Raw genomic sequence first — 8,658 nt, forward strand, 5'->3', positions numbered from 1 at the left:
GCGCATGCGCCATTCATTTTAAGTACTTGTCTGTCACTCGGCACATCATTAGCATGGGGCCACGCCTCATTATCATGGCTCACGCCCACTTCCACCTACGCTGGCTTACGCCGAGGAAACCCAGCGTAGATTTGACAGCGAGTGGGAGCGGAGTGCTTTGTGAATACTGTGCTTGCTGCTCTGCGCTACGCCGGCGTAGCCTAAAAAATATACGCTACGCCGGCATAAATATGCGCCAATGTATGTGAATCCGGGCCATAGTTACACAACCTGGTCACATTGCTATAATCTTTTTATATGAACTATAAACTGAAGGACTTTTGAATAAATGGTTATGGCACAAATAATTTGAGTTTCCATTATTTCTAATGGGGAAATTTGCTTTGGATTACAAGCATGCTTCTGGAATGAATTATACTCGCAATCCAAGGTTTTACTGTATATGGAAAAGAAGAAATTTGAGCCAGTCATTCTACTAAAATTCCTAGGTGTAAACAGTTTAACATAAATATATTGTTCTCTGCAGGAGATAATAGCTTTTTTCAGGCATGACATGCACGTGAAGGTACAACTTTTGACTGGCTATTCATGGCTTAATTGCTTCAGTTTTATAACAACTAATTTCATAATCTTGGATGCCTACATTACAAAATGACTTGATAAGAGTAAAATTAAGTCCGAAAGAAATAAGATGGAATCTCCCCAGAACTACTGATGTAACAAAATAAATCTTATGCTTGTACTTGCTGATTAAACATGTTCCAGACTTCTTAGAAAATAAATCTTTATCAGTGTTGGTACAACATGCCAAAGTCAAAGGGTCAATTATTAGCCAACTCTGACGTGACATGGCATAAACTAGATTTCGTTGATAGCCCTATATTCTGACCCACATTTTAGACAGAATTCACTTACTTGTGTTCTTTAATGACATCATGAACTTTATCTTCATAAATCATGGACAATGACCCCTGCGTGACATCTGTGTTCCGTTCTGGAGAGATTTTCCGTCAAGAGAACTCCAGAAAGTAAAATTATAACATCATAATGATTAATATGCTAAATGCAATTATATAATTTTCTAACCAAAATGTTAGAGAAGTTTAGCTTACCTTGATCCATGTGATGTTTGCAATATGATTGCAGTAACTAGTTCCTTTGTTGGAAGAGTTGCCAGTAGTCTTGGGGATTTTTAACACATTATAACTAACCTTGTTGGCCTTTTTGTTCCAAATGAACCCATGAGAGGCCTCGGGCCTACACATGTCTGTACTTTAACATGTATACTTATAAGCTTAATGTATGACAATGCTAGTCCCAACCTTGACATCAAGAAAAATAGCTATAACAAAGCACTCATACTTTTAATTGTCTAACTTCTATATTTTATGAGCTATAGAGCTTTTTGCCCTACAATGCATAATAAAAGATTTAGTTGGTTATTTACAGTACCAACAGCAAATGTAGTGCAAATTCCTATAAGCCTTTAAGTTCCAATTACTCAAATACTACACAGCACTTAATATAAACATGACTGTAGCTTTAATGATACATTTTATAATGCATTTTGTGTGTTTGATTTAACATTGATTCTTTTTATTTTTTTAAAAACTCAGAATAGCTGAGTAATCAGGCATGTGTCCAACTTTGACCAGCACAGTTTATCACCAGGAGACGACCTAGCTCTAGTTATATTCCAAAATAAAATGGAAAAACAGGACAACTGCTGTTTTAAACAACATGGAAATTTGTACACAGTGGTCAAACAAGTCAGAAACCAAAGCCTGGAAATGTTAGTAATGTGTAGCTAAAAACAGCCTTCAAAAGGAAATTGTCTAAACCACAAATTCACCAACTGCAAGTGGTTAACTATTACATAATTTATGTTTTATTTGTTTTTTTTTCAACTATCTAGTCCAATGGTTAATATATATATATATATATATATATATATATATATATATACACAGTATATACACTCACACACACCAGGAATAGAATAAAATTAAAGTGGGTTCCCCCTCTTTATGTTACAGTTCCCCCCTTTATGTCACAACCCCCCCCCTTTATGTTACAGCTCTCCTTTCCCATCAGAGTCACCTTCCCTTTGTTCCCGCCTCACCCTTAGCAATGTCTGCAGCCCCCCTCAGAGCACTGTCCTCTCCCCAATCTCCCCTTTCATGGCAGTGTCCTCACCCCTCTATTCACCCCCCTTTGGAGCAGTGTCCTCATCGTTCCCCTTTTCTCTTTCACGGCAGCTTTTCTACCTCACATACATTCTTACAGCCCTACCTTATATAGGGCAGGTCTAGACAGTGGGTGCGAGCTACCCAAGCTGGTGATTGGTTGCTAGGACCGCCCAGCAACCTAGCAACAAATCACCCACTTGCAGCTCCTGCCAGGGCCAATCCTAGGGTCACAGGCACCTGGGTGCAGAAATATTTCTGGCGCCCCCACATAGGCATTGTCATTTTTCTAACTCCTACTCTTTACATCTCATTATACATTACATCTGAAGATGGACTAGGCGCAGGAATGGGCAGGGGCTGTGTATCATATGCAATCTATCATGCCATAAAACATCTAAGCATGGGGCAGCCCAGAGCACGTGTAAAGGGATGCTGGGAATGCCAACCCCCAGCACACAGCACACTGAACACTGTGACTTACCTCCATTCTTTCTCTCTGTGCAGCCTGAGATAGAGATGGGAGTGGAAGGCATTCCAACTGGAGTTGGTGGAGATCCAAGATCCAAGACTCCCAGTGTTAGGAATTCATTCCTGCACATCAGCACTCAGCAGCCACTGAAAACTAGAACTCTCATGTCAGGAAGAGGAGTGGCCCCTCCCCCGAGCACTGCCAGGCTGGAGGGGCTGCCCTATGCTCACAAATCAGTTCTGGACGGACACACACCTATGCTCAGAACACTAGTTCTGGACGGACACAAACAAGGAGAGAAGGAGGGAGGGGAGAACACCGGCATTTCGGCGCCCCCACCTCTGCAGGCGCCTGGGTGCAATGCACCCTGTGCACCCTGCCTAGGATCGGCCCTGGCTCCTGCACTCCATCCAGACCTGTCACTCCTTCTTTCCTCTGCCCTACTGTGAGGATGATAGTGTGGCGGCTGGGAAAATAAATAGCTGTGGAAACTACAGGGTGGCTAGACAAAAGAGAAAGAGAGAGGGAAAAGGCCCCTAAGTGGCATGACTGTCAATCAGTCCGCGGTCCGCAATTTAGTAATGCCCGATCTAAACCTCGCTGCAGTGCACCAGCCCATTCCACTACCTGTCTGTAATCTGCTTGCAGGAGTTTACAAACACAACAACTGCAAATTCCTTGCTACCTCTCATTTACAAAAAGACTAAAAATAAAAACAGTGCTCTTAATTTTTACAGCATAGCCTTCATCAAGTAAACTCCCAGTAAACATGTGTGGAGCTCTCTGGATTATAACTACAGTGAATTCAGATTATGGAGTGAACTTTCTGATTTTAGCAGAGCCAGTGTTAGTTCACTGACTGGTTTGAGTTTGCTTCCAAGAATTTCCTTTTTTTAAATACAATTGTTGGTGACAGTGAAACTTTACAGTATACAGTATGTATTGCAGTAAAGACTTGTACTGTGCTAGCCATTGATACTAAAGGAGAAAAAATGCATTACATACACATACAATATACCGTATTTATCGGCATATACCGCGCACTTTTTTGCCCTGAAATTCAGGGCAAAATCGTGGGTGCGCGATATACGCCGATACCCGCTTCCCGCGCCGAGTTTGAACTACTGCGCCGGCATATACCGAGCGCAGTACACTCGTGTATAGTCAGGCAGGCTCAGCTCCTCTCGCAGTCACGTCCTGGACGTACAGGACGCACAGGACGTGAACGCGAGAGGAGCCGAGCCTGCCCGACTATACACAAGTGTACTGCGCTCGGTATATGCCGGCGCAGTAGTTCAAACTCAGCGCGGAAAGCGGGGATTGAGCGGGGAGGACACAGCAGAAGGACGCCGGACCCGACGAGGAGGACACCACCGAAGCCGCAGATGGACGCCGGACCCGACAAAGCCGCCAATGGACGCCGCGCAAGACACAAAAACTGTAAGTACTAAAAAATTTTTTTTTACAGGAATGCGGGTCCACTTTAGGGGTGCACGCTATACGCCGGAGCGCGCAATACCCTGATAAATACATCTTGCGAAATCGTGTTTCTCAACTACTGGACCAAAATGTTGGCATAAAAAGTTAAAGTTAAAGTTAAACGTTGTTTTAATTGTTTCTCTTACCGTCTGAAGAAATGTTAAAACACATGGTAAAATTAACCCTTCCTTAGTCTACAAAAAAAAACAAAGGTTAGAGTTACATGGTCTTTGCAAAACCAATGCTGAAAAAAAAAATAGTACCAGAAATGTGTTGAGTATTTCTTGGGCTAAAATAATCGTATGCAATATATCAGCGCTAGATTGTGGCCATATATTACACCACTTGTTTTCCTGTTACAAAGTACAAGGGTAAAGAAATACCAGATTAACAAGTCACTGTAATGATCATATTTACTAATGATAAAACACTCAACACCTGTATCCTGTGATTTAAGGTCCCATATAAAATATACTGTACTGTATAATGTCACAGCACAGAAATTCAGTTACACGTAGTCATCCTATAACAGCAACAGGGCCACCATTAGGGGGGTACAGGCAGTACACCTGTAAGGGGCCCGGATGGCAACCCCCTTATTTTTTCTTTTTTTTAATATATAAAAAAAAATGTAAACTTTTTTTTTTCTATTTTCCTAGTTTATCCTAGTTCTCTCAGGGGAGAGGAGACTGATCGTGTGTTCATACAAAGTATGAACACCGATCTGTCATCTCTCCTAGTCAGTCCCACCCCCCTACAGTTAGTACACACACTAGTGTACACAGTTAACCCCTTGATCGCCCCCTAGTGTTAACCCCTTTACTGCCAGTGACATTTATACAGTAATCAGTGAATTTTTATCCCAAAAATGTGTCAAAAGTGTCTGATCTGTTCATCGTAATATCGCAGTCCCGATGCAAATCACTGATCACCACAATTACTAGTAAAAAAATAATAATATTAAAAATGCCATAAAGCTATCCCCTATTTTGTAGACGCTATAACTTTTTTGCAAACCAATCAATATATGCTTATGCAATTTTTTTTACCACAAATATGTAGAAGAATACATATCGGCCTAAAGTAAGAAAAAATTTGTTTTGTTTATTAAAAAAATTGGTATATTTATTATAGCAAAAAGTAAAAGATATTGTGTTTTTTATTCAAAATTGTCGGTCTTTTTTTGTTTATAGCGCAAAAAATAAAAACCGCAGAGGTAATCAAATACCACCAAAAGAAAGCTCTATTTGTGGGAAAAAAGATTGTGTTTGGGTACAGCGTCACACGACAGCGCAATTTTCAGTTAAAGTGGCGCTGTGCCGAATCGCAAAAAATGGCCTGGGCTGAAGTGGTTAAAGGCATCTCCCAAACATGTATTTAAAACGGTTGGTGTTTTTTACTTGTCGCCCTTGAAGTTGCATAAAAGGGAAGTGTCACATGTTCCACGCATTTTTAGGGTGTAACATGTTCCCGCTCCTGCAGCCGCTCAGCGATCCGCTGCATCTGTGTGACAGCAGTACAGGGAGTAGTTCCCCATAGCAGCTGTCAGTTTTTGAAAAGAGCACGCCATGCGGGGCTCCCCCCACACTGTCGTGTCATTTATTCACATTATGGGAATGAATGAAATACAAGTACCAACAACCTTTGTGGCTGATGGCTTGAAGTTCTCAATGAACTACCACAGAGGTGTTGAACCCTCTGGTAGTTCAATATGATACTGCCTGCCCACATGGTGCAATGCTTTCTAGGCTCCTAAAAAAATAAAGTAAATCCACAATAATTTTTAGCTGCAAAAAAATTTGCATTTATTATTATTTTTAAAGATGAACTTATCCTTTAAAAGGAAGACCCTATTGTACATTATTTTTCAATGCTTTGCTTTGCAAAGGCATGACTGTGCTTATGCTGTTTTTTTGCAACCCCCTCTACATTAGCCTTGAAAATAGCCAGAATTGGTTTTCAAGATTTGCCCTTATAGACTTTAAATGGGTTTTATATTCGCAATTTTCAGGCTTCACAATGGATTATAAAAACACTCTGCAATCTGAACCCAGACACATTTGCTCATCTCTATTAGTGAATTATATTGTCAAATAGCAAACAATGCATAGTAATAAAATAACTAAGAGCCGGCGACCTGGAAGCGACCTGAGCCCGCACCACAGCACAACATGGGGCGACTTACAAGGCGACTTCAAGTCGCCTCCATGGCAGGAGGCTTTCCAGTGGCCAATCAAACTTGAATCAGCTCTTTGGGAGGGAGGGGGGAAGGGAGGGGTTTGCCCTAAAAAATATTTTCACTTCTTGAAAAGACACTGCAGTAAAGACAGTGATCCGACTTCTGATGCGATTTCCATTGAAATCAATGGATACAAGTCGCCTAGAAGTCGGATTGAAGTAGTACAGGAACCTTTTCTGAAGTTGGAGCGACTTCAGTAGTGTACATTAACCTCCCTGGCGGTAAACCCGAGCGTGACTCGGGGTTGGTTTTCAATGCTAAAATCGGTATCCCCGAGTCACGCTCGGGGTGGACGTGCAGCGGCGCGGCTTACCTTTCGCTGGATCCACAGGCAAATTACTTACCTTGTCCCTGGATCCAGCGATGCCACCCCGCTGTGTGAGCGAGCGGGACCTCCTCGCTCGATTCACAGTCCCCGTGTGCCGCCGATCTCCGTTCCCTGCGACGTTACGACGCACGGGGACGGAGAACGGCGCCAAATTCAAAAAAGTAAACAAACACTTTACATACAGTATACTGTAATCTTATAGATTACAGTACTGTATGTAAAAAATACACACCCCCCTTGTCCCTAGTGGTCTGCCCAGTGCCCTACATGTACTTTTATAAAAATAAAAAATGTAATTTCTGCCTAAAAACTGTAGATTGTGCAAAAGTGTCCCTTTATGTCAAAAATGGTTTTAGATCAGCTAGAAAACAGCGATAATAAATTATAATCACTTGCAGAATTGTGCGATAGCGATTTGTGGGGAAATTCGTCATAAAAAAAAAATAATAATGACAGCGACAATTCTGCAACTGAGCAAATTTCAGTGATTTTGAGTTGATTACATTATTGAATAATTTTTATTATAATTATATTATTATTTGTTATAATTATTTATAATTATCTATTATATTATAATTTATAATTTTGTTTAAAAAAAAAAATCATACCCGGGATGCCTACTAGACTCTTGCTTGGTCAGATTTAAGTGAGTTATTGCTAAGAATTACAGGCCTACAGTATAAAACGCCAAATTTCCTTGCAAAATAATTGTACCGCTTTCGGTACGTAATTCCAGACAGAATCATACCGCCAGGGAGGTTAAGACGGCTCCATTCACTGCCATTGATTTTCTCGACCGCGCGACTTGGGGCAACTTGAAGTCGGATCCCAGGTCGCCCCTGTGTGAACCGGCTCTTACACATTGTGATTTTGTGAAGGATTCTAAAATATAAAAAATATAAAACAACATATGATGCTACTTTTTCTGTTATGCCTTTCTTTCTTATAATATCAACATCATCTAATTCACAATGGTATCCAGAAACTTATAATAAGAAGGGAATGACTTTCTCTAAAACTGCCCTAATTGTTTCCGTAAAACGTAATGAATAGATTTGCTATGGTAGATAAAAAAGTGCACTAAAAAGGCTGGAATATTTTCCTAGAAGAAAAACTCTTTAAGTTCCCTCCAGTGCTGGTTGCATAATCCAGAATCATTAAAGTGGTTGTAAACCTCAGACATGAAATAAGACAAAGCATATCCCTCTGTAGTGTGTACTTGTCTCAATCCAGAGCACTAAGTGTCATTTCTGTCTGCTGCCTTGTTCCTCTGCTACCTCCATGAGTCACTTCTGACAAGTTTTGCTGATACCAAAAGGTTAAAGGGTGACAAGGGGGGATGCTCCAGCTGATTGACAGCCCCAACTCTTGTCCTGTGTGTTCTGTGAAGGGGAGGTCCTTCCCTCCAATCAGCTGTCAGAGCTCTCCTCACTGAGCTCTGCTGTATGTAATTACAGCCCTCAGCTCCCTGTTTTCTGACAGCTTTATACAATTTGGACTTTAAAGCGGTGTTCCACCCGGATTATTATTTTTTTTTTAATGTCAGCAGCTACAAACACTGTAGCTGCTGACTTTTAATAAGCACACTTACCTGTCCAGGGCGCCTCCGATTTCGCCCCCCCCCCGAGGCTGATCCGTCCATGGGATCGGGTGCACCTGCCGCCATTTTAACTAAGGGAAACCAGCAGTGGAGCCTTCAGGCTTCACCGCCGGTTTCCTACTGCGCATGCAGGAGTCACGCAATGCTTCCTGAATGGCCCGTCATCTTCTGGGACACACACAGGTCACAGAAGGCAGTGGGCGAGCAGCAGAAAATGATGCCCTGGGCCGCAGTGATGCTTGGGAGGAAGTATAAAAGGTACTTCAATAAAAGGTAGGAAGGAGCAAGAATAAAAAAATAAAAAAACAATAGCCAAAAACTAGTGGTGGAGGGGTAGGCTTTCCTTTAGGATCT

Source organism: Rana temporaria, chromosome 4 (assembly GCF_905171775.1).
Source record: "Rana temporaria chromosome 4, aRanTem1.1, whole genome shotgun sequence".
In the NCBI taxonomy this organism is placed as follows: domain Eukaryota; kingdom Metazoa; phylum Chordata; class Amphibia; order Anura; family Ranidae; genus Rana; species Rana temporaria.